We start from the raw sequence: 27,120 nt of genomic DNA on the forward strand, positions 1-27,120 counted from the left end.
CTGGCACTGGGCTCTGGGTTAATAGGTTAGTCCCAAAAATTATATAAAATAGCATATAATGCATATAAAATATCCTAGATGGATAATATAATAGCATGGAACAATAAAAAATTATAGATACGCCGCCATGGCTCGCTCATCCTCCTCCGCGACGAGGAGGCGGCGCTGCAGCCGAATGTGGTCCGCACGGTCCTGGTCCGTGATCAGACGAGGCTGAGGGGCGACGGCCTGCGCCTGTTCGCGCGTGTGGACGTCCCGGAAGTTCATCTGCGACGGAGACCTCTCTAGGCACCACGGCCCCGCGTCGTACGCGCGGGCCGATTCGTGCACGGTCCGGAACATGCTGAGGCCGAGTCGGACGTCGCCCGACGGATCTCGACGGAGTACCAGCCGTTGGGGCGCTCGCGGACGCCGCGGTAGCCTGAAGATCCCTGGCGGCGCGGCGGCATGGTGGCGCGGTGGTGGTTGGGCGCTGGAAGCGGCGAGAAAGAGGTGGAAGCGGCGAGGTGGCGAGGGGATGGGCGCGTGGCAGTGTGGTGGAGTGCGTGGTGAGCGCCGCATTTTATAGGCGCGCGCGAAGCGGCGCGCCAAATCTACCATGCGAGCTGCCGCTATCTCCCCCGCGCGCGCAATCGCTTCCCGTGTGCGGTAGTTTCCCGCCTCCGCTGGAGCGTGCGAAAACTTGCCGTGCGCGCTAAAATGCCAGTTTACCGCGCGCGCGCGTCTTTTGGCGCGTCTGTTAGAGATGCTCTAAGTGTTTCACCCTTCTCAGTCATGATATCCTAAAGGACCCAGCTCTCATTTATCTTCTTTTTTCCGAAAAAGGGTTTCCCCCCGCTTTGTATACAAAGCAACCAACCGAACCATACAGAGATAGGTGTTGAGGCGGAAGCAGCACAGTCACGCCCAAAATAAACGTCAGAGAAAAAGCAAAAGAAACAAATGCCGACAACGGCGGATCAACAAAAACGAAGAAGCCTCGCGATCGCTGCGCCCACCGGGATCTTCCACTAGGCTCCAAGACTCCAAAGCACTGGCACCTATCAACACCTCCAAGAAGGATTGCGATGATGACGACGCTGCTGCCAAGGGTTTCCCCCGGTACACGACGAGGCGAGAGGAAGGGTAGCCCCCGACGCCCTCCCAGAAGGTCAGGTGGCACCCATAGGCGCCACCGCGCCGGTGTCGGCCACGCCGACACGGGTTTCCCCCGGTCCCAACCCGCACCTCGAGCGCTCCGGATCCAGCCACCAAACCAACCACCACCATGCGCCAACGCGGTCATGAGGCCCCCACGCTGTCTCACCACGGCACCGCGAAGTGAGGACATCGCGGCGAAGAATCTGAGCCGGGACTAGGGCATCAGCACCATTGACACGCGGGAGGGCCCCACCTCCACCGTCAGCGACGGTAGCCGTCCGGACGCAATAGCAGGAGCACACCAGGCCCGTGGGCCCACAGGCCCGGTCGAGCCCTCGTGGGCCCGTAAAGCTCCCGCCTTCGCGCTGCTGCCGGCACGCCATCGGCGCCGACGCCCCATATCCGAGCCGCTCCTCCTCCTCACCGCGCCGCAGACAACGAGGCCACGCCGGGGGCCGACCCGCTAGGACCCAGATGGGGCCCGCCGGGCCCAGATCTGGGCCGGGGGCGCGACCCCGCACCACCACGCCACCTCGCCGCCAAGGAGCAGCGCCGCCACCACGTCCACCGCCGGCCACCCCGCCGGGTCACCGGACCGCCGCCAAACCGAGCGACACCGCCGCCGCCCCCCTGCCCCGGGCCAGGAGGACGCGCGCGCGGGGAGAGGAGATCCTGCCGCCGCCGGCACCCCCCGGGCCGGAGCAGGGGGCACCCGCCGACGACGGCAGGGGAGAGGAAAAGGATGCGAAGCCGAGGGGAGAGACGCAGGGGCCGCCCCGGCCAGGGCGGAAGGAGGGGCTGGGAAGGAAGGGTGGTGGAGGGGGCGGATTGGGGCCGCGCGCCGGCGAGGGCGGCCGGATCCCGCCGGAGACGGGCAGGGGAGGTGGCGGCGGCGAGGGTTTCGGGGGTGGGAGCGAGTCGCGGGAGCCCCACCACCTAACCTTATCTTCTTTTCTTCTTTTTTCTCTTGAACACGTTGAAAACATAAGTTCACCATGGAGAAGCATTTGACATTTTTGGGCTCGAGAATTTGAAGCGGCAGACATTATAACTCCAATCAAGACTAAAAACTTTGACAGGTCTGCTTAAGAACAAGTTTAGCAGCAGTTTACGTTTCAAGTTTAACCTTTTACAGCTAGTTCGACTGGTCCCTGATCAAAATTTTGATGGTATATAACTCTTTACAGGTTCAAGGTCTCTTGTAATTGCGTGCTTGATCTGGTAGTACGACATGTAAAACATGAAGGCATGCGAAATGTTTCATAGTGTGTCTTAAAGCCTGGCATTTCAGCAGTATAATTGCAGACTGATTTTGCATAAAGCTGAGAGCGAGTTTTTGGTTATGAAAGTGTGGGAGACATATCCCACATGAAAATGTGCAATGATTCATTTCAAAGAAGTCTGTTACAATGTAACCACAAAGTTATTATTTCACTTGAATATCTTGCCTCAGTTTTGATATTTATTTAGTAAATGTAACCACAAAGTAATGTGTACTACCTAAATAGGAGTAGGAGATATTTTTTGCAATCAAGGAGATAAACGCACGCTTCTATATTTCAGCATGCAGAGAAATTACAGCTAGCGGTACTCATTTTCGCTTTGCATACCAGTACAGACCAAAACTATACTTTGCTTACAATACTAGTATGAGAAGATATGAAATGAGTCCAAAATAACAGGAAGTGAGAACCGTGTCTCATGCCAGCCGGAGCACAATGTTTCCTCTTGTCCTAGCTATATCCATTCAAGAGTTGAGATCGTAAGCTAAACCATGTAGTGGGGTGCTAGCACGATCCGCCAAAGAATGCGAAGGGGGTTGACGGGCGGAATCTCCGCGCGGAACTCAACCCTCCAAGCCCAGCCAGACTCGCCCTCCCTCCTGTAAATATGAGTCTGAAATATGACTCCAAGATCAGGACGGTGGTAGGCGCTTGCCGTGTTGTAGAACGATATCATGACAAAGCTGGGGCCTGCGATGTATCGGTAGATGTGCCACTCGGGCCACCTGAGCTGCACGAAGGTGCGGGGCACCGGCTGGCCGTCACGCGTCCTGAAACGGGGCGGGAACGGAACCGGGCGGACTCCCAGGCCACAGATGCACTCGGGAGGGAGGATCTGACTGCAATCCTCGCAGAGCTGGATACCGCAACACGGGACAAACCAGGATGACTCCCGGCGTGCGCACCGGCGACAAGTGTCGGGCACCTCCTCGGCCCCAATCGCGTCATGCTGTAATGAATAGGCCAATGATTGCCAAATTTCAGCAACCTTTATTACTGAAGAATTTGGTATCGGCGAGCTACTGAAGAATTTGGTAACAAGCATGGTTTTGTTTACCTGAGCTGCAGCGGGGGCGACGGGAACGCCGGGCCGAGTCCTCTCAGTGGCCGCCAGTATGTGCTGCGTAAACCAATCCAACAAAAGTTAGAACTTACGTCTTGTCATGCTGCAACTTAACAATGTTTTGCTTTGTACTAGTACATGACAAAGAAAATGTTCAGCTTTTTCACTTACAGTAGCCAATGCCGCGAGAATCTGGGAGGTGCTGCCGTTCCACTCCCCGACGCCCATGCCTCCGGGCGTCTCTGAACCGGCCGGGGTCGACGATGAGTGTCGCCGTGGAATCAAACTGCAAGAAAATAAATTACTCTACACATGAGCACATGCTAGTACTAATTTTGAGTATAGTGCTTGCATCAGTTCTAATTCAGTATAGGGGCTTACCGCGAGCGTAGTGATGGTGCCGTCGTCTGCTTCGTCGCCATAGAAAAGGTACAAGTAGGTCGGTCGAGGCGGGGGAGCAGGAGCAGCGGTCGGCGCCACCACCGAAGAGTACCCGGTGGGTTCGTCACCATGAAGAAGAAGCATGTAGCCAGCGGGGATGTCATCCCCGTGGCCGCCAGAAGACGCCGAAGGTGCACCCGCCGTGACAGAAAGAGCACTGGCGGAAACAACCTGTGCAAAAAAAGATAACGCGACCTATTGATCGAACTCAGCCGGTTATCGGTTGCGTGATCGAATTTATCCGGTTCGGGCAGCTTACCCTGGCAATGTTGGGCTCGCCGGAGGCTAGGCGGAGCGTGGCCCCGTCTCCAGAGAGGAGAACCACGTACCCAGGAGCGGCGGCGGCGGCGTCGGTGTGTCCGACGGAAGACGACGTCGAAGGTGCGGTCACCGGTGCGCCCGCGGTGACAGCAGCAGCAGGGGCCGAAAGAACCTGTGCGAAGGAAACCCTCAGTTTCTTGGGGTTCATGGGTTTCTTGATTCAAGAACTTGTCCCGTTCTTGATCAGCGAGGCTTACCGCGGCAGTAGCGGTGTCGCCGGAGACGTCTCCGCGCGGGAGGTACGCAATAGGAGCCAGCTCCCAGACGACGGGAAAGATGACGGGGCGGGTGGCCATGTCCACCGGACCGCCCGCTAACGCGGCGGCGCGGGAGGCTTCCTGGAGATCCTCGAGGGAGGCAGCCGGCGGCGCGGCGGCATCTCCTGCCTGCTCGGAAGAGCCCGACGGGGAGGGGAGGTGGTGGTGATCAGGGAGGCGTCTCTCGTCTGGCGCCATGGCCGCTCTCTCTCGCTCTCTCGGGTTCTTGATGGAATGGAAGGTTAGGGGAAGGAAGGATGGAAGGGAGGAAGGGGAGAAGGAAGGGAGCTGAGGAGAAAAGCGGGAGAGGAGAGGGGGGGTTTGATTTTGGAGAGATAAACGTGGCGTTGCGGTTGCGGGTCCCTGAATCGGACCCGACCCATAAGTTTTTGTTTTTATTCTGTGCGTTTTTTAGTCGGTAATAAAAAATACTACTACTCCAGTAACGATTCCTGGCAAGCGAGCGGGCGAGCGGGCGCCGCCGCTAGGCGAATCGGCGGGGAACGGAGGCGCCGCCGCCGCCGCCAGGGGAATCGGCCCGTGGCTGTGCTCTCTTCCTTTCGAGGGTTCCGTCGGGGTGCGGCCGCTAGGTGAGTCAGGGGCTTCCGGAGCGAGGGATTTGTGTAATTTTAGGGTTAGGGTTGCGAATTTGTGGTCTTGGGCAGCGTTTGAGGTGGGTTTCTCCCACGGATTCGTGGTCTTGGCGAGCGTTTGAGGTGCGTTCCTTCGGCTAATTTGATGGACTTGAGCTTCTCTGTTGTTTGACGTGGGTTTCGTCCGCGCTAACAAAAGTCAACGTATGCGATAGATTGTTAGGGTTCTCTGTTGTGTATGGACCAGCTGAATATGGCAGCATAAAATTGCGACTGTTTTGCTAGTTCCACTTGACAAATCACGGAGGAATTCCATTTTAGGCTTGTATTTACTCCTGCTGCATGATGTGTGTGTAGTTAGTTCCTGATGGTCACTTGTTATCTAATGAGATTGTTTTGCTATGAACTGAACAGGGAAAATATATATGAATGCAGGCACTGTCCTATGCCATGGTATTCCAGATTCTAATAGAAGTCAAGGGGTTCATCCAGGAGGTGTGCAGTGCTAGTCTCTTCCGTTGGACGCACCCGCTGCCTGCTCGGCATCAGCTACGTAACACCCATGGTGAGCTCTCCGTCTCTGGTTGCTTGCTCTGTTGTTGTTTCATTCAGGGCCATCGAGGCATGACTATGGTTGTCGCTCTTCTAGGGTTCTTACAGCTAGATAAATAACTTCTAGTTTGTTTTGGCCTCTGTCACAATCTGGACCTCTCCTACAAGTGTTTAACTGGAGAGAGTTATGCCGATCCTTAGAATCTTCACGGCTGTTGTTTATTTATGCAGCCTGCTGTTTCGATTGTGCTGTGCTGTACAGCTAGAATAGACATAATCTGGAGAGTTACTTCTGTTGGGTACTGCGTGTGTACATAGGAGATGCTTGCTGGATTGCACGTTTGCTCTAGCATACTTCTATAGTTCATTGCATTCCCTGATTGTATGATGCTTTTATAGCTCATTGCACGTTTCAACTACATAAGGTTCCTATTCATTTCATATTTAATCATATGTGATGCGTGAGTGCTTAATTGATGCTCACGTGCTAGCTAACCTTGTATTTGCTCCTGCTGCATGATGTGTGTGTACTTCCTGATGGTCACGTGTTATCTAGTGAGATTGTTTTGCTACTGGATGAATGGTATTTCAGCCACCTTGTACCTAAGCTAGCTGCTCACTTTTATTATTACCTAAAGTAGAATTGCTTGCTGTTGGATAGACATTGTTTTGCATGACGAAATTTATATCATATTTCGTCCTTGTGTAGGCTAAGTTTGTTTCCCTTGTTGTCCTCATTATGTTTGTTTGTTCAATCAACCAGGAGCAGCAGGCGCTGTCCATGGATGAGGATGACGACCGGGACCCAATAATGGGAGATCTGAAACTACACCATCTGACAGGCAAGGTGTGCGGTGGTAGGCTCGGCCTTGGCGTTGTCCGTTGGACAGACCCGCTGCCGCCGGTGGTGCTGTTTGGCATCGGCATGGTGAGCTCCTCTCCCTCCTCTGCTCTGATGATGCTCGTGGCCTTTGAGCCATGGCTATGGTGGTCGCTCTGGGTTCATGGCCATCGTTCCATGGCTATGTCTGGTTAGGTTGCTAGAGTCCTTTCTTAATCATCATGCTACTGTTTGTTCATTTGCTCATTTGTCTGCCTGGCAATTAAACTATGCTCAATGCATACATGTACCTCTTCGAGGAGCAACTGATAGAATATATATATGTAGCTCCTGTTCATGTCGTGTACAGCACACTCAGGTATGGCGATAAGTATGTCATGTACATCAGCTCTTTGATTAACCACACTCTTCTTCCTCGATAATTTTGTGATGTACCAAGTGACCTGCTATTCACTCTTATTGGTACATAATTCACTATTGAACCTTCTTTGCTTAGCAGGTCTGCTAGTGTTATTGATTTTCAGAAATCAAATTGTTTTCCAGATGATCCAGCTTGTGTTATGGATTTTTAGACAGTCATGTGTATATATAGAAATGAAAGCTTCAGATTTCTCATATACAGAGTGTGTAGTTACAGTAAAATGGTGATGCAGTGCTTGGGCTGACAAGGCTTTATCTCATACAGGCACAACTTGTAGATGAGTATTCAGTGTTGGACAGTGAAGAAGAAGAGGAAGGCAATGCTTCCGTTGGACCCGCTGCCTGTTCGGCATCGGTTACATAACAGCCATGGTGAGCTCCCTGTGCTCCGGGCTCGTGGCCATCGAGCCACGACCACGGGCATCGCTCTTCTAGGATCTTACTGTGAAATAGATAAGCTCTAGTTTGTTTCGGCCTCCGCTGGAACCCGACCCTCTCGTACAAGTATTTAACCAGAGAGAGCTATGCTGGTCCGTAGTAACTTCATGGGTTTTCCGTTCTTTTATTTATGAAGCATACGGTTTCTGTTGTGCTGTACAACTAGAATAAACATGATCTGGAGAGTTACTCTGGTTTGGTAGTGTGCACATAGGAGATGCTTGCTGGTTTGCACATTTGCTCAAGCACACTTTTAAAGCTCATTGCATTCCCTGATTGTATGATGCTTTTATAGCCCATTCCATGTTTCAATTATATATATGGTTCCAATTCATTTTGTATTTGATCTTGTGTGCTGGTCTGGTTGATTGATGCTCACGCACTAGCCAAGCTTGTATTTGCTCCTAACGCATGATGCATGTGTAGTTCTTGATGTTCACTTATTATGAAAGGAGTTTTTTTGCTACTGAATGAATGGTATTCCAGCCACCTTGTACCTCATCTAGGTACTTGCTGTTTTTCTTACCCAAAATAAAATTGCTTGCTGTTGGATATAAGTTGTTTTGCACATGATTTCTTGTCTTTCTTTTCTATTTGAGCACAACAACCATTTGTTCCTTCTTGTGCAGCAGCAGCAGAAAGTGGACAAGGGGTTCATCCAGGGGGTGCTCAGTGCTAGGCTCTTCCGTTGGACTGACCCGCTGCCTGCTCGGCATCGGTTACATAATACCTTTGGTGAGCTCCCTGCCTCTGGTTGCTTGCTCTGAGCCTGTGTCCATCGTGCCACGACTACGGGGGTCGCTCTTCTAGGGTTCTTGGTGCTAAATAAATAACCTCTAGTTTGTTTCGGCCTCTGCTGGAACCCGGACCTCTCCTACAAGTGTTTAGCTGGAGAGAGTTATGTTGGTCCGTAAAATCTTCACGGCTTCTATTTCTTTTATTATGCAGCCTGCTGTTTCGATTGTGCTGTACTGGTAGAATAGACATTAACTGGAGTTACTTTGCTTTGGTACTGTGTACATAGGAGATGCTTGCTGGCTTGCACCTTTGCTCACGCATATTTTCATAGCTCATTGCATTCCCTGGTTATAATATAGAATGCTTATATAGCTCATTCCATGTTTCTGTTAGAGTACTATATATATAGCCATGTAGCCTTTTGTATTTACCCCATTGTATAAGGGGTCTTCTGCATAATTCCTGCACCTTTACATATATATATATATTGGCCTATGGCGTCATGGGAATACAAGTTCCATATTCCTAACATGGTATTAGAGCCCTAGGTTTTTTTTTCTCGCGCGCGCAACTCGTGCTCTTCTATCCAATTTCCGGCGTCGATTGCCGCTGCTCCTCTCTCCGGCCGACTGCTGCTGCTCATCTGTTGTACGCACAACCATAACTCTCCCGATCGCCGTTGTGTTCGTCCGCACCCGGTTTTCCGTTGGCCGCTGCTGCCCCGATCTATCTACCTATCCAGATTGGGTCGCGCCCTCGATCCAGATCGGGTCGCCTTGATCCACTCGCTCCGCTTGGCGCTTGAGCTGCTCGTGTGTGACGCCGCCCGCCTGCTGGGTCACCCTCCACAGCCCAAGACTTCAGTCTGAGGTGTCTGTCCGCTGTTGCCGTTCCAAGCCTCCAGCCCCAGCTCGTTTCTTCATAAAAAACAAAGGAGTGTACGGCTCCTACCTGGTGCTGCTACGTGCTACTTGCTGCTACGTGTTGTCTCCTTAGTTCCTCTTGATCTGGCGGTGTACGTGCTCCTACGCGGTGCTACTACTGCTCGTTGGTGCTGCGTGGTGCCTCAGCCGCAGCCGCCGATTGCGGGAGTAAAAAATAATCCTCGAGTATGCATCTCTCTGGTTGCCTGATGACTGTTGATGGTGTTCCCTACATTGATCCCGTATCGCACATGTGCTGTCTCTTGGTGCTTGGTGCTCCTCCGTTGTTTCCTCGGAGTTCTTATGGTGATGGTTGCTTTATGTCGACTCTTACAACCGATGGTGATGATTGCTTTATGTCGACTTCTACAGACGGTCACTATTCAGCGACTCCTCTCGCAACCTCCGCACATGGTGTTTGTCACTCTACACCGACTTCTCTTGTGACTTTCACCGGCTGTGCTGGTGCATATGACTCCATCGACACACGCGTTCTCTTGGCGCTTGGGGCTTGTCTACATGCACCCTCGTCTTCTTCATCGGCCTCTGCAGACGACGATGTTTATGCTATACCGTCTCCTCTAGCGGCTTCCACGGGTGCATCTACGTCCACCTCTTCAGTTGAGCCCCTGACTGAGCAGGAGATTACGCGACTTCGATACCTGCTAGCCGCTTCCTCTGGTTCTTCACCGACAGGTTCTACTGGTTCTGCTACCGACTCTTCTGGCAATGTGAGACCACCTTCAACACAGTCAGGTACATCTCCGTGGATTCTTGATACTGGAGCATCTTTTCATATGACTCATGATTCATCCACTTTGTCTTCTATTCGAGCTCTTGATTCTCCTGTTCATGTTCTTACTGCTGATGGTACCTCCCTCCCGGTTAATGGTCGAGGCATTTTTAGCACTTCATCTTTTCATGTTCCTAATGTTGCTCATGTTCCTCGACTTGCCATGCAGCTTATTTCTGGTGGTCAGGTTGTTGACTCTGGTTGTCGGGTCATTCTTGACTTTGACTCATGTTCTGTTCTAGACCGTTACATTGCTGCTCTCCTTGGTGCTGGCCCACGGCGTCGTGGCTCTCAGGGTCTCTGGGAGCTTGACTGGCTTCACCTTCCCTCCGCTGCCACCGCCGCCAGTCTTTCCCCCTCCGTTGCCTTGTCTACCAGCTCTTTTCAGCAGTGGCATCATCGCCTGGGTCACTTGTGTGGCTCTCGTCTCTCATCCTTAATTCGACGTGGTCTTCTTGGATCCGTCTCCAGTAGTGTGTCTTTAGACTGTCAGGGTTGTCGGCTTGGTAAACAGGTCCAGTTACCTTATCCTCATAGCGACGCTGTGTCTCAGCGTCCTTTTGACCTTGTTCACTTCGATGTATGGGGTCCAGCTCCATTTGCCTCGAAAGGATGTCATCGCTACTATATTATCTTTATAGATGATTTCTCCAGATACACCTGGATATATTTTATGTCTTCTCGTAGTGAGGTGTTATCTATCTATCAGCGTTTTGCTGCCATGGTTCACACTCAGTTCTCTACGCCTATTCGTGTTTTTCGTGCTGACTCTGCTGGAGAGTATATCTCCAAGATGTTGCGTGGAGTCCTTGCCAAGCAGGGTACTCTTGCCCAGTTCTCTTGTCCTGGTGCTCATGCTTAGAATGGCGTGTCTGAGCGCAAGCATCATCACCTTCTTGAGACGGCTCGTGCGATAATGATTGCCACCTCTCTTCCGCCTCACTTTTGGGCCGAGACTGTCTCCACTTCCGCCTATCTCATCAACCTTCAGCCGTCCACTGCTTTGCAGGGTGGCGTTCCTTTCGAGCGTCTCTTTGATCGTTCTCCCGATTACTCGGCGCTTCGTTTGTTTGGTTACAGTTGCTATGTTCTTCTTGCCCCTCGGGAACGCACCAAACTGTCTGCTCAGTCGGTTGAGTGTGTATTCTTAGGTTATAGCGATGAGCATAAGGGCTATCGTTGTTGGGATCCTGTCGGTCGTCGGATGTGTATTTCTCGGGATGTGACTTTTGATGAGTCTGGTCCCTTCTACCCGCGTCCATCTTCCTCGACCTTTTCAGTAGAGGATATATCTTTCCTCACTTTTCCTGGCACACCTATCACTCCCGTTGAGCCCTTGCACGCCCGTCCTGTTGCCCTTGCTTCTCCCACTATTGCAGATCTGATGTCACCATCTCCTATGGTTTCCTCATTTCGCTTGTCACAGGATTCTGCACCTTCATCCCGGTGACTTCTTCGTCTCCATCCCCTGAGTCTACCTCGGCTATTCCTCGTATTATTCCATCTTTTCCTCAGTATTACACTCGGTCGTCCATGTGTTGTGGATACATCTACTGATGAGCCATCTACTTCTGATGTGCCATCTTCGTCCTCTCAGCCTATGTATGGCTTGCGTCCTCGTCCGCTTTCGCCTGTTGATCGCCTTGGTTTTCCAAGCGCTGGTGCTGCTGTTCTTGAGCCGACTTCTTATCGGCAAGCTGCTGTTCATCCTGAATAGCAGTTTGCGATGGCAGACGAGCTTGCTGCTCTTGAGCGCACCGGCACATGGGACCTTGTTTCTCTTCCTCCTGGTGTTCGTCCAATCACTTGTAAGTGGGTCTACAATGTTAAGACCCGCTCTGATGGTTCTCTTGAGCGCTACAAAGCTCGTCTTGTGGCTTGTGGCTTTCAGCAGGAGCATGGTCGTGATTACGATGGGACTTTTTCTCCTGTGGCCCATATGACCACTATTTGCACACTTGCCGTGACCTCTATGCATCACTGGTCTGTGTCTTAGCTTGATGTTAAGAATGCCTTTCTTAATGGTGAGCTACGTGAGGAGGTTTACATGCAGCCTCCACCTGGGTATTCTGTTCCTGATGGCATGGTATGCCATCTTCGTCGCTCTCTCTATAGCCTTAAGCAAGCCCCTCGAGCCTGGTTTGAGCGTTTTGCCTCTGTGGTGACTGCCGCTGGTTTTATAGCGAGTGCTCATGATCCAGCGTTGTTTGTCCACCTTTCAGCTCGTGGTCGGACTCTTCTTCTTCTCTATGTCGATGACATGATCATCACTGGTGACGACCTCGAGCATATTGCCTTTGTGAAGGCCTGTCTTAGTGAGCAATTTCTTATGTTTGATCTTGGCCTTCTTCGCTACTTTCTTGGGATCGAAGTCTCTTCTACCTTTAATGGCCTTTTCATTTCCCAGGAAAAGTATATCCAGGATTTTCTTGCTCGTGCTGCTCTTACTGATGACCGAACTGTTGAGACTCCCATGGAGCTCAATGTTCACCTCCGCGATACTGATGGTGACCCCTTGTCTCACCCGACGCGTTATCGTCATCTTGTTGGGAGTCTTGTCTATCTTGCTGTCACTCGTCCGGATATCTCTTATCCAGTCCATATTCTGAGTCAGTTTGTCTCTGCTCCCACTTCGGTTCACTATAGTCACCTCCTTTGTTCTTCGATATCTTCGTGGCACGATCTCTCACCGTCTGTTCTTTCCTCGCTCCGGTTCATTACAGCTTCAGGCCTATTCAGATGCTACGTGGGCTAGTGATCCCTTGGATCGCCGTTCACTTTCTGCTTACTGTATTTTTCTTGGTGGTTCTCTCATTGCCTGGAAGATGAAAAAACAGACTGCAGTTTCCCGTTCGAGTGCAGAGGCTGAGTTACGGTGGTTGCTTCAGGACTTTGGCGTTTCTGTCACTACACCTACTCTTCTACTATCTGACAGTACAGGTGCAGCATTGCACGCGACCCTGTGAAGCATGAGCTCACCAAGCATATTGGTGTTGATGCTTTTTATGTGCGTGCTGGTGTGCAGGATCAGGTTATTGGTCTTCAGTATGTGCCTTCCGAGTTATAGTTGGCGGATTTCTTTACGATGGCCCAGACTAGAGCACAGCATGGCTTCTATCTCTCCAAACTCAGTGTTGTTTATCCACCATGAGTTTGACGGGGGGTGTTAGAGTACTATATATAGCCATGTAGCCTTTTGTATTTACCCCATTGTATAAGGGGTCTTCTGCATAATTCCTGCACCTGTACATGTATATATACTGGCCTATGGCTGTTATGGCGCTGCTAGAAGGAGGGCGCGAGAGGGCCGGCCGGGGGCCTTTTTGCCCACGGCCGGGCAAGAGGGAAGGGATTTCCTTCTTAATTCTTGCTTGATTAGATTGATACATCTCCTCTCTTTATATAAGAGGTTTACTTGACTCCCAAGCAAGGCTTACTTGACCCTAAGCAAGCGACCCTTATCTCTAATTAACCCTAAGACTAACAGGCTATACCGCCAGCCTAGGCCCATTAGACCCATTACGTACTCTAACACTACACCCCATCTGGACATGCAGCTTGTCCTCGAGCTGCAGCCTAACCAACTTATAACCATGACTCGACGCAACACAAACCTAACACCTAAAAACAAGCCTTTGACATCTCAGCTTGTTTTATTACTCTCAACTTGAAATGGACTGGGACGATTTATTTTGGACCCCTTAACAAAAAGTGGACACCATCTGCACGTCGGACGTCATGTGTACAGCCACCTGGATCCCATGGACACCATGTGGACAAAAGGAGTGCATGTGTATGGCCACCTGGAAGTGGTTGCAAGAGCGACCAGCAGAGATGTCCTCGCGACGGCCGGTGGAATGCAGTGGTGCTATGCTGTGCGCTCCTGTTGGTGACACCCTGCCTTCTCCCCGCCGGACGGCTGCTGGTCTGCACCGCACAGAGAATAGTGGAGGGCTTGCGATGGAGAATGACGAGGAGGGGTGCGCCCCCCAGCCGCCGATGTTGCAGACTTTGAGGTCGCTGCCTGCGGGGAAAACAGCACGCCCAAGATCCCCGACGCAGCGGACGAGATCGAGGTCCTTTGCGCAACGAAGCACAGCTGGGAGGAGCGGCAGCTGCAGGCCACGCATCTCCCACACATGCCGACGCGCTAGGAGGCCGCGCGCAGCAGCCTGCAGCCTCACCGCCGCCGACACGTGGCGGGTAGTGATCCAAGCCGGAAGCGGTGACGGCGACGGCGGGAACTTGATCTGCTGGATGGGGACGCCCTGGGAAAGCGGTAATGGCGACGACGGGAACTTGATCTGGTGGATCGGGACTCCCGCCGGCGCGTTCGATGCGGGGCCGGAGCTGACCGGCGGTGGCTGCTGCAGCGGAGCGCCGGGCGCGGCGGAGGCCGCCAGGAGCGGCGGCTACCACTGTAGCTAGGGCGGGGTGGTGGTGGCAGTGGATGGCAGCTGCAGCGGCCCGACGAGCGCGGCGGGGACGCCCTGGGGCAGCGGCTGCTGCGGCGGAGCGCCGGGCGCGGCGGAGGCCGCCAGGAGCGGCGGCTGCCATTGCAGCCAGGGCTGGGCGGTGGTGGCAGCTGCAACGGCCCGGCGAGCGCGGCGGAGGCCGCCTGGTGCAGCGGCTGCCACGGCAGCCATGGCGGCGATGGGCGGCGCAGCCGGGTGCGGCCCGTAGGACCCGGCCAAGAATAGGCGGATCTCCTGGACCGCCTGGGTTAGGTCCCGCAGCGCCTTGGACACCTCCTCCGGGGTGAGGACGGCGGGGCGGACACCTCCTCCGGGGTGAGGACGGTGGGGCGGGCACAACGAAGGATCCCGACGCGGGCAGGAGCGGGGCGACGGTCGTGGTGGTCGCGGAAGAGACGGGTTGGGCGGCGGTGAAGACATGATTGAACCGAAGCTAGCTGATACCAAATTGTTATGACGCTGCTAGAAGGAGGGCGCGAGAGGGCCGTCCGGGGGCCTTTTTGCCCACGGCCGGGCAAAAGGGAAGGGATTTTCTTCTTAATTCTTGCTTGATTAGATTGATACATCTCCTCTGTTTATATAGAGAGGTTTACATGACTCCCAAGCAAGGCTTACTTGACCCCTAAGCAAGCGACCCTTATCTCTAATTAACCCTAAGACTAATGAGCTATACCGCCAGCCCAGGCCCATTACGTACTCTAACAATGGCCTCATGGGAATACAAGTTGCATATTTCCTAACAGTTTCAAGTTCCAGTTCATTTCATATTTGGACGCGTGTGATGCATGTGTGCACGCACTAGCTAAGCTTGTCTTTGCTCCTGCTGCATGGTGCTTGTGTAGTTCCTGATGGTCACTTATTATCTAAGGACGTTGTTTTGGTACTGAATTGGTATTTCAGCCAGCTTGTCCCTCATCTAGGCGCTCACTGTTTTTGTTACCTAAAATAAAATAGTTTTCTGTGCCTGGCTCGATTTGTTACAGCAGGTGCCTAGCTCCATGGACTAGGAGGATGAACAGGACCCCAAGCCCAAGCCGACGAGCACGATGAGGACATGGTCGAGTCCAGGGTGACCTCGACTCACACAAGGTCTTGCCTCTGCTCCTCTAGACTGAGGTTTTCCCTCCAGTTTATGCTTATGTTTTTTTAGTGAATATATAATATCGTTCTTTTGTTACAAAGTTCATTTGTGAACCAAAGTGACCATGAGTTGAAAGATGGTTTCTATGCTCATGTATGATTGTAATTTCTATTCTGGTTGTGAAACCAAACTAGTGTTGTGAGGTCCATCATGGGTTTGGTTTACTGCTTGCTTGATGCCACTAGACTCGAGGTTCTTGTGTAGGAGTATGATCAAGTTCTGCAATTTGCGTAGGTTGATGATGACAAGTTTGGTTCTAATTGATACTCTTATCATATTTGGTCCTGCTGTAGATGCGTGTGTGGTTGATGGTCACTTATACTAGCTAAAGGAGGTTGTTTTGGTACTGATGAATGGATGGTATTTCAGTTTGTGGTTGCTGTGTGCTTGTGTGTTGGAGTCTTAAGTAGCTACGGGAATAATTTAGGATGCGAGAAATCTGGGAGTTGTAAGGGCATCTACAATGGGGCGCTTAAATAGGGGTGCCAGGATTTTAATCCTAATCAATGGGTGGTTAGCAGGTTAAATTCCAGTCTCACTTCTGGCATCGACGCTAGAAGTAGAGGCGAGCCCTTCTCACCGCCTTGCATTGAACAAGAGGGTGCTTAGCTCATTTTTCAAATTTTGGTTGTTTATTTCTACGCCCTCTGTTCCTAAATAATGCATTGAACAAGAGAGTATAAGATATTTTTGCAGTACAATTTGAACTGCAAAAATTGTCTTATATTTAGGAATAGATGTAGTAGTGATTAAGCAATCAATTTGAACTTATTAACACTCACTCTGGCAGTATCTAAGATAACACCCCTATTTCTCCATATCGTTGTGCTAAGATCGTTGATATCTAATTATGTTCCCTGTATAGCATTTAACTCCGCTTCTTGTTTTGCTTGCAGGCATGTATGATGTAGCTAGAGAACTCCTGATGCCAGCTCTATATATATGGTGGCCTGACCATTCCCTATTGTATTTGGTGGCAAGAGGATGCTACTGCTTTTGAGTATTTGAGTTAATTGATGCAAACGGTTGAATATTTGACAGTTAGAACGAGGCTGCGTTTGATTGATTCAGTTTGGTTCAGTGAGCAGGGTTCATGTATTGTATATGAATACAGAGTGATTGGACTGGTGCTTGCCGTGAAACTCTATGTATTGTACTGTATATGAATTGTTCATCACTGATGGATATGTGCTCTTGTGTGAAACAACTTGAAGCTGTCTGCATGATATCTTCTTGGTTTTAAAGTAGAGTACACTTGTTAGAGCCTCACATTTCTGCATGATATCATACGTTTGTTTGATCTCTAGTTTCTTCTGCAATTGTTTGGTCCCAACGGCTACCCTACACTATGCTAACTGATGTTTGATAATGGCATCTCCAACGACGACCGTAAACCGTCCGTGTTTGGACTGCTGAAGTCATCCAACAATCCTGTATTGGTCTGCATGGCAGTCCGGACATGTTTTCTTTTGCAAATCAGAGACAAATGTGGGGGCCGTCCTAACCCACCCAAACCCACTTCCTTGCACGTGCGCATTTCTGCGGCGCCGTTTCACAGCGTCAGTGTCCGCATTCGTGCTTGGCTAGAGTGGACGCGTTTGGACTTCGTGCTTGGCTAGAGCGGACGCGTTTGGACTGCAGAAGTCATCCAACAATCCTGTATTGGTCTGCATGGCAGTTCGGACATGTTTTCTTTTGCAAATCAGAGACAAATGTGGAGGGCCGTCCTAACCCACCCAAACCCACTTTCTTGCACGCGCGCATTTCCTCGGCGCCGTTTCAGAGCGTCAGCGTCCGCATTCGTGCTTGGCTAGAGCGGAAGCAACTGCTCACTGACACTGGCATTAAAGCGACGCGCTGAGCGTTGCCACTTCCCGATGCCCGCGACTGCTCTGCATTCAAACTATACGACTGTCGTCTGTTCGTTCGTTTGTCACCCACATTAATAGAACGCGGTTGTTGAGGTGGCTACTTCGGCGTCACCCGCCCGTCCCTTTGCGGTCCACCATTGCTATATTAACTGGTGCCCCGATCATAGCTGCGGTCGTCCGCCTCTTGCCCCTTTCCGCACGCTTTCTGGAACAAGTTGACGCCGGACCAGAAGGAGATGGCCGCCATTGCCGCCAGCAGGCAACCTGAGGACGGCGACGTCTCAATGGAGGATGCAGACAACGACGAGCCAACGCCAGCCTCCTCCTCCGCGCCACCCTTGTCGATGTATTGCACCATGTTCATCGATGAGGCCGTGCCCATTACATGGACATGGTGAGGAAGGAGCGCAGGGTGCCAACGACCTGAAGGTCCTTGGTTCGAATTCCAGATGACGAGCTATATCTCGGTTAAAGCAAGATGTAGGCTGGTTCGCTTAAAGCATTCCCCCTCGCACGTCATTTCTGGGCCAACCCATTTAGCTCGGTCGCACGTTCTTATAGGCTGCCTATGTTCCCATTGCTTGTTCGCATCAGTTTTTTTTGTTCTTTTCTTTTTTTGTTTTTCACTTGTTTTTGTTTCTTCCTCGGTTTTCTTTGATATTTCTTTTTTCTTTGTTTTGTTTCTTTCTTTTCTTGTTCTTATCAGTTTTTCTTTTTTTATCTATTTATTTATTTTTCACGGGTTTTCTTTGTTTTTTCTCAGTTTTTATTTTTCTATTTGTTTTTCTTTGATATCCTTCAATTTTCCTTTTTGCTCCTTTGTCAATTTTCATTGGGTTTTTTAACACACTTCTACCTTTCTTCAGTGCACATTATAAATTTTAGCGTACACGTGAATTTCTTTTGACACACGTTGAACATTTTTCAAATACACGGTATACATTTTTAGTTTACTATACATGTTTTGAACACTTTCTTGAATACATGGTTAATATTTTTTAAATACATGTTAATTGTTTTTCTAAATCTACATGAACAATTTTTTACATTGTATAAATAGAATTTTAAAATCTCATAAACAGTTTTTTGAAACACGGGAACATTTACTTAAAATTTCACGTATGTTTTTAAATTCTACAAAAGAATTTTATATTCAAACTTTTTTCATATTTTATAAACATTTTTTCAAAATTTCCACATACATTTGTTTGAGTTGCAGAAATACTTTTCATGGTAAGAACATTTTTTTGAACTCTATCAACAGTCGTAGTTAATGTGTTAACATTTTTTATATAGTGAATTTTACTTTTTACCCTGTAGTCGTACATTTATGACACATATTACCCCATTTAGTGAAATTTCTATCGAAATATCAGAGTTTGGAGACTTTTAACACGGTTTTACCCTAGTTTTGCACTTTCCTTGTTTTTGTTAGATAGGATCAGCATGTTACATCAATGATTCCTAAAAAAAATCGGAGGGCGTCATTGACAATCATATCCAGACTTCTCTTGTCCATCTGTTCCATTCCTCGTCGTCGTCCACATATTTTTGGATCCCGTGTGTCACCTCACACCTTGTCTGATGGACACGCATAAAAAAATGAGGGTTCAAATCTTTCAAAAGGGGTATTCTAGACGAATTTTCACTTTAGTGTCCCAAATGTACACAACTACAGGGTAAAAAGTGGAATTCACTCTTTTTTATACTGTTTTAATATTTTTTTTGAAAATCATGGTGTTTTTAATTAAATATAAATTTTAATTAATTAATTAACATGAAAAAATAAGAAATTAATTAGCCTGACCCGTACTGAATCAGCCCACTACGGCACCTCTTGACGATAGGTAAGCCCCTGATGCACGCAAAATCCTATTCGGCGCCTTAAGCGCCGAATACAGGCCATTTGGTACAGGGCACACACCCCTCCAGTACGCTTTGTTTTCTAGCTGGCCGGCCCATCCCACTTTGTTTTGCCTTTTTTTAATTTCTATAATAAACTGCAAAAAGACGAAATCACTAATTAAGGAGTACTTGTTGCAAAGAACACTCCACTTTTCCAGGTCGCGACAAGTGGCGCACATGCAGCGCGCTACTTGTCGCAACCTGGGAGTTTTCCCTTTTTTGGTAGATCCGTTTATTCAAAACGTATTATCTCTTAAACTGTGCGTTCAAATTTCGAACCGTTTTCACCATTGGATTCCTCGCGCCGAGATCTTCAAAACTAGATCTCATGTTGATAGGTTTTGATGAACTTTTTTTTCACAAAAAAAACCGGACGAAAAAAACAGGGCGAAAAAACCGAACCGTGAGCACGTTTTTTTTCCTTTCCGAAAAAGGCACGCCCGTGCCTCTCGTGGAAGCAAAACCGTGACTCTCGTGGAAGGAAAAAACAAAAAACGCGTTTCCGATAGGCATGGCCGTGACTCTCGCTAAAGCACAACCGTGCCTCTTGCGAAAGCAAAACCGTGACTCTCGCGAAAGAAAAAAAACAAAAAACGCGTATTTTTTTCCCTTTCCTAGAGGCACGGCCGTGACTTTCGCGAAAGCACAAACGTGCCTCTGGCGGTAGCAAAACCGTGACTCTCACGAAAGAAAAAAAAACAGAAAACACGTTTTGTTTTTCCCTTTCCGAGAGGCACGGCCGTGACTCTCGCGAAAACACAACCGTGCCTCTCGCGGAAGCAAAACCGTGACTCTCGCGAAAGAAAAAAAAACAGAAAACGCGTTTTTTTCGTATCCGAAAGGCACGGCCGTGACTCTCGCTAAAGCACAACCGTGCCTCTCGCGGAAAAAAACCGTGACTTTCGTGAAAGAAAAAAAAAAGAAAACGGGTTTTTTCGCGCAAAAGTTTTTTTTCGAATTTTTTGATCGAAAAGCTAAGAAAGACCGGGGGAAAACCAAAACGTCGAAAACCCCCCAAAAAAACCATTTAAAAATCCGAAAATGCGCGTGGAAAAATAAAAAAACAAAATCCGAAGGAAACGTCCAGAGCGCGACACGTGGCGAATGGCTAAGAGCGCACCAACTGACGCTGATCGTTGCGAGGCTTCCGAAGGAGCGCTCGTTAACTAGTTGGTCCCGCAAAAAGATTGCGAGGCAGGATTCAAACCCACGACGCTCTTCTTCCGAGTAAGACCACGAAACCACCAGACCAACCGACTAGGTGTGTTTGCATAGTGGTTGTTTTCCCTTTTCTTTGCCTCCTTCTTTCTTTGTTTTCAAATTCGTGAAAAACAATTGCAAAAGAAACTCGTGAACTTTTTTCTTGAAAGTAGATGAACTTTTTTTCAAATACGTGAACTTTTTCCTTGAAAGTAGATGAACTTTTTAAAATTGATGAACTGTTTTCAAATTTGATGAACTTTTTGAAAATTTTGTGAACTTTTGTCCAAAATTGATGAACTTTTTTTCAAAATCGGTGAACTTTTTTGAAATTGGTGAACTTTTTTTGAAAGTTTGATGATTTTATTTTGAGAATCAGTGAACTTTTAAGAATATGTGAGCATTTTATTTTTTGAATTCTGTTTTCTGAAATTTAGATTTTTTTTTTGAAAGTCAATGGCCAATGGTTGTCCGGTCTACCATGAAAAGATTGAGTTTTTTCTTCTTTTCAGTAAACGAAATGATCGAAGCAGGGAAAGCCAGGAAGCGCGCATCGTGCGAGATCTCCGTTGGCGCGTTCTTGGGCTGGCCCATGAAGCCAGCCGCGCAGGCGCCGGTTTCGTCTACTGGCGCATAAGGCGCCAACGAGGAGCTCTCCTGACGCACTACCCGTGGAATAGGTTTGGCGAATATTGGAGGCCATCCCCAAGCCGACATGTTGCGAGTGACGTAGCTATTTCATACCCTTAAATCATTTCCAACTTGAACACAGATGTTCCGCTTCGTCGTTCCCTTAGTTCCTCTTTAAACCCTAGAGAGCGGAGAGCTCACCGGTGTGGGGTGTCACACACAGTGATGCGGATGGCTGGCAACACAAGATTGTGAGTAGTCGGCTGAGGCAGGGGCGTCCAACGGTGAGCGCGGGAGTGTGGCGTGCGGCTGCCTGATGCAGGAGCGTCCAAGGTGGCAACATGAAAGTGCAAGCTGCAAAAGTTTCTACTTTCAAAGTTATTAAAATTCCGGACAAATAAAGTGCGTTGTGACCTTATTGGTATGTGCTTTTGATGAATTATGTAAAACTTAGCCCAAAATAAGAGGGGTGCTAATAAATCCGCACGGAGGGAGTAGCATGTTGGCATGTTGTATTCATAGGAAAACCGATTTATATCCAAAATATTGTCAAGGCACTAAAAAAAGCTAGCTCCGGCCAAAATCACTCCTCGTTCACGTCATGCAGAAACACACGTCGCAAAGTCCTTACCAGCAGGACCGTGTAAGTGCACAACACAACACACGGGGAATGCGTGATACGGTCGATAGAAACGGCATAGTAGAACGCAAGCCCACTACCTGATGGTCATCTACGACTACTACTCCCTCCGTTCCTAAATAATTGTCTTTTTAGAGATTTCAACAAGTGACTACATACGGAGCAAAATGAGTGAACCTACACTCTAAAACATGTCTACATACATCCGTATATTGTAGTCCATTTGAGATGGCTAGAAAGACAATTATTTAGGAACGTAGGGAGTAGCAAGCAAGCATGTGCAGGTGAAGCACCATAGACGCCACCACTTCTCTTCTCCTACCAAGTTTCCAAATCGATGAAAGCACCCGGGACAAAGCTGTTGCGAATCAAAGGGGTGGTGGTGGGGATGCATCAATGACATTTCTGCTTCTCTACCGGTGTCCGTCGATCCGATCATTCGAGAGTGAGACGACAGGCCCCCTACCACGTCCCGCACATGGCTTTGGGCTGGAGGCTGGAGCTCCTCGTCCTCTCCTCCACAGCTTGCAGCTTGCAGTTTCTAGTCTTGGAGGCGGTGTTCGTCATCTGTGACCTGGCGGACCCATTCCTCCCAGCGTTCAGGCTGCCTAACCAGCTAAGTCCAGCTCTTGATTTGATTTTGATCCCTGCTTTTGTTGACAAAGGATAAATTTTATTGGCTCAAAATGAGGCATTAAGAAGATACAAACACAATAAACACATCCGGGGTCTGTGTAACTAGGATGCACGTAGCCAAGATTTTGATCCCTGCTAGCCCGGTACATGCTTTCTCTGATTCTGAATTTCTGATACATGGATGGCTCCCTTTTTTGTGCAGGTTGATGTGGTGGGCTTTGATGTGCGGCGCCTTCCCGTGGAGTTTGGTGCTACTGGTGTTACAGGTCAACTGGCTGTCTCTCCACGGCAGGGAGCCAACCAATGTCGAGCTCCTGGTCCTCATCGCGGTGGAGTGGGTCGTCGCGTGTTTCACCTTCGGCTCAGCGTGTGCCGCCCTCGCCGTCGACCAGTTTGCCATCCAGCACAACCACTGCCGCCCGGGGGCCACCGTCTGCTTAATGTACCTTGTCGTCATCTCAACCGCATGTGCCGCCGGGGCTCTCGCCGCCGTGTCGGCACTCGGGATGCTCTGGATCCTCGCCTCCCGGTTCCACCCGGCTCATGCGGCCTAATCAGTCAGGCAGCCTCCGCTGACGTGCCGCGTCTTCTTGTGGTTGTAGTATCGTTAGTTGTACTCTTTTTTTTTTTGCGGGAGGTATCGTTAGTTGTACTACAGAGAGCTGCTTGTTGATTTCTTTGGAAGCAGTTGTGTTGCTTGTAAGAACTCGTGTTCAGTTGCAAAATGAATTGGTGCGGTGATTCCTCTTTGGCCCATGATGTCGATCGAACACACGCACTCAGACAGCACTCATCCCTGCTCGTGCACAAACACATACCTCAACTAATAAGTTCACGATTGGTGTTTTATTTTTAAGAAAGGGGAGCAAGCCCCAACCTCTACATCAAGCGATGGACACATTAATATTATTGATTATTCAACAAAGGTCTGACAGGAATATAATCTAGAGCCGGGGTCATCGTCGATCCGCCCGCATAATGTAGCAGGAGCAAACACCCGGTGCAGCAGAGCTAAATTGTACACCACATCTGCACATGCTTTAGAAGCCGCCACCACCATCGAACCGACGACCCAACTTTAGTAAAGACATCCGCGTCATCCTTGCGAGGACGATCAGTTGTGGACGCCCCCATGGTGCCAAACAGCACCACCGCCCTGCACTCGTCCATCAAGGCGCATCCACCGCCAAGACCCGTCGGCATCGACGCGGTAAATACAACGCTGCTCCACTTTTGGACCCTTCCAGCCAACACATGCTTCAAAAACGATGCCCAGACCGTGCTGAAGGTGAGGTACGCCAACAGCAACTACGCGGCGACAAAGGTCGCGACTAGGACGTCCCACGGCTAGGACGAAGGTCGCGACTAGGCGTGGACCATCAGCACCACGAAAAGACACGGGGCGCAATTTTGCAAGCCCAATGCCCCGACCCAGGATTGTTTCACCGATTAGGAACTCGCTGAAGGCGCCGGGAAGTTGCCGTCCGCTCACTAGCTAGCTCTCGGCCGCACACGCTTTGTAAGGTTAATGTGCATGCGATGCGATGCATTCTATCGTGACATATTCACAGCGTAGGGTGCACATCACGTCGCGTTACAACTCTCCCTCACTCGTGTCGTACGGGAATACACGGCCAAAGTCCAAGCTGGAATGCGTGCAAGGACTGTTTTTCCAGCATTGTGCTGGCCGCATGGGGATCTTGCATGATTTTTTCATTTTTTGTGCTAGTGATACTCGTGTCCCAGCATTGTCATTCTGATGATGCTGTGCTTGGTAGCGTTTGGGTACACACCACAACAGAATGGTGTCGTGGAACACAAAAACAGAACACTCATTGAGATGGCCCGGACGATGCTTGATGAATACAAGATTTGATTTTTTCATTTTTTGTGCTAGTGATACTCGTGTCCCAGCATTGTCATTCTGATGATGCTGTGCTTGGTAGCGTTTGGGTACACACCACAACAGAATGGTGTCGTGGAACGCAAGAACAGAACACTCATTGAGATGGCCCGGACGATGCTTGATGAATACAAGATTCCAAGAAAGTTCTGTCCTGAAGCCATTGATACTACCTGCCATATCATCAACCGTGTTTATCTTCACAAGCTTCTGAACAAGACATCCTATGAGTTTCTTACTAGCAAGAAGCCAAATGTCAGTTACTTCAGAGTATTTGGCGCCAGGTGCTGGATCAAGGATATCTGATTTCTTTATATGAAATGGCAGAGTGAGAGCATCTACAACTGGACTACCCATATCTGAGGCAAACGACCGGGCGGGCTGCCCGGTCCGTGTGCGGACGAAAAATCATCACTCAATTGGGCTCCCCATATCAGGCCCAAACGACCGGACTGACCGGCACTCCTCCTATCCGGCCCATATCTAGGACGGATATAGGAGCCTGGATGCGGGTTCCATGTTAGATCCCCCCCCCCAACCATACCCTCACAAGTAAACCCGGGCATGGGCAGCCCGGCCCGATGACCCGGCCCGAGCCTGGCCCGAAAAACCCGGGCCGGGCCGGGCCGGGCTTGACACTCGGGCCGGGCTCGGGCTTTGTTTTGCAGCCCGAAAGGTAGTTCGGGCCAGGCTCGGGCTTCTCTTTTTCTCTTTTTCGAGCCGGGCTTGCACGTACACGTACTAAAAAACACCGTTCGGGCCGGGCTTTCGGGCTTCGGGTTTGAGTTCGGGCCGGGCTCGGGCTTGAAATCAGGGAGTATTTCGGGCTTCGGACCGGGCTCGGGCTTGAGAAATGAAGGTCGGGCTTTTACAAGCCCGGCCCGAAACCCGGCCCGGCCCGACGTTTGCCCAGGTTTACTCACAAGTACCCCACCCCATCGGAATAACCCTAGAAATCCACACTCTCTCAGCCCACGTTCGTCTTCTCCGCTTCCCTCATCTCCTTCGGTTCCTCCCAAATCCTCCCCCCCCCCTTGGCCATGGTCAACTCCGGTCAGGACTTCGGCAACGAGCCCGATCCCATGGACTGGGACGATCTCATGAAGGAGGAGGACGACGGATCTAGCAGTGCACTGGACGAGAAGTAGCTCACGCTCGAACATGGACACCGGCGGGAGCTCAAGCTCCATTGCGTCTGCCGCGATATCCTCCACCTCCCGCCAGCGGAAAGCCGGTCGCCCGTCCCACATCCCACATCCGCCCGTCCCGCTCCGCGCCGCTCGAAATCTGGAGCGTGGGCGTCTCCTCTTCCCCTCTAGTGCCAGCACCGCCTGGGCAGCGGTGAGTGCTCATGCCCACAGCTCCAGTGTGGATGCGCATGCCGGATCGAAGGCAAAGGTGGCCCCCGAGCGAGCCATAGTGGAGCCCGTCTCTTCCCGCCAGCGGGTGCGCTCCGCCTCTGTCGACCCGAAGGAGGCGCTCCTCTACATGGTCATCCAATGGTCGCTGACCATGGCAGTGATCGACGCACGATGCATCCGGCGCAAGAACGCGAAGGCCCTCCGCGGGCTTGAGGAATCCGAGCGCCTCACGTCGGAGAAGGAGACCGCCACCGCGAAGGCCGCCCGCCAAACAAAGGAGCAGCAACGCCTTCTCTGCCGCCTCTCCGACTACATTTCGTCCACATCGGGGAGTGGCACTACCACGGACGACGACGACGACCCTTCCGCCGCCGACGCGTAGACGGAGGAGATGAACCGCCGCGCCGCCTACCGCAAGTGCAAGGACCGGTCAAGATGAACTCCGGCCGCCCGCCTAGCCATATCTTACTTGTTTGATTGTTGTTTTTGATTGAATTTGAACTATCTCGACCCTTTTGGATGAACTAATTGCATGTCCAAATTGCTGAAGTTTTATGTTATCTTCATGATCTACTGCCTGTTTTTGTATGAGATAGGATATTCAAATTTAGTGTTTGTGGTTAATTGGCTACTGTCGGGGTGCGAAAACGCTCATGAACGTATAGGGCGTCAAATTAGATGCTTTCAGGCCTCTCTTTTACATCGACCGTGCAGCGCGGCACAACACACGGGCAGCAGATACGGTCGATAGAAACTACTGGTAGGATGCAAACGCGCTTTGCCTGGATGGCGAGCGAGCTGCGAGCATGTGCAGCAGGCGCCACCTCCTTCCCTTCTCTTATCAACTTTCCAAATCGGTGAAAGCGCCTAGGACGACTGGCGCGGCAAAAGTGTTGGCACACATTTGTAGAAACGCCATTGAATCAAGGCAAGGCGAGGTGGGAGTGGGATGCATCAGATTCCTACTTCTCTACCTACCAATCGGATCATTCGTTCCGTTGGAGAGCTCTCTCACGGTGGCGCCGCGCGCATGGCTCTAGGCAGCAGGCTGAAGCTCCTCGTCCTCCTCTCAAGATGGGTCAGCTTGATACTCGCCTGCACGGCGGCGGCCATCGTCGGCGAGGCCAGCCAACCGTTCCCGGCCAACCAGTTGAGTCCCGCGCTTAATTTGTTCCCTGCTTGGGTATTTTGTATTTTGAGGACGTATATATATATTCTGTTCCCTGCTAGCCCGGTCATGTACTAGTTGCGCTCTCGTTCAGGTTCATGTGGTGGATTCTGTGCTTCGGAGGCCTCCTGTGGGGTTTGGTGCTGCTAATGTTCCAGTTCGTCTGGCCGTGTATGGAGGGCTTTGAGCCCGGAAATGTGGCGCTCCTGGTACTGGTCGCCGTCGACTGGGCCGTCGCGTGTCTCACCGCCGGCTCGGCGTGCGCCGCCCTCGCCGCCAACCAGTACGCCATCCAGCACCAGTATAAGGACTGTGGCCCGAAGACTGGATTTTCTCCCATGCACGGGAGGTCCCGTGCATGGTCCAGCCATTCGTTCTTGCGCTGAG

At 50.5% G+C, this 27,120-nt stretch overlaps 1 long non-coding RNA gene across 3 annotated transcripts; it reads left to right on the plus strand.

Annotated features, from left to right (window-relative positions):
- The first annotated feature begins 4,928 nt into the window (after nt 1–4,928).
- LOC123187600 (uncharacterized) lies at nt 4,929–16,623 on the plus strand. 3 transcript variants are annotated; one of them, XR_006494049.1, is made up of 7 exons: nt 4,929–5,095; nt 5,513–5,663; nt 6,414–6,578; nt 7,177–7,283; nt 7,979–8,084; nt 15,262–15,367; nt 16,316–16,623. It is a non-coding gene; the product is annotated as an uncharacterized lncRNA (long non-coding RNA). The 3 variants fall into 3 exon arrangements; XR_006494050.1 differs by having other exon boundaries at nt 4,936–5,221; XR_006494048.1 differs by having other exon boundaries at nt 4,936–5,095; nt 5,534–5,663.
- Nucleotides 16,624–27,120: the final 10,497 nt, after the last annotated feature.

The sequence above is a fragment of the Triticum aestivum genome, chromosome 2A (genome assembly GCF_018294505.1).
Source record: "Triticum aestivum cultivar Chinese Spring chromosome 2A, IWGSC CS RefSeq v2.1, whole genome shotgun sequence".
Taxonomy (NCBI): domain Eukaryota; kingdom Viridiplantae; phylum Streptophyta; class Magnoliopsida; order Poales; family Poaceae; genus Triticum; species Triticum aestivum.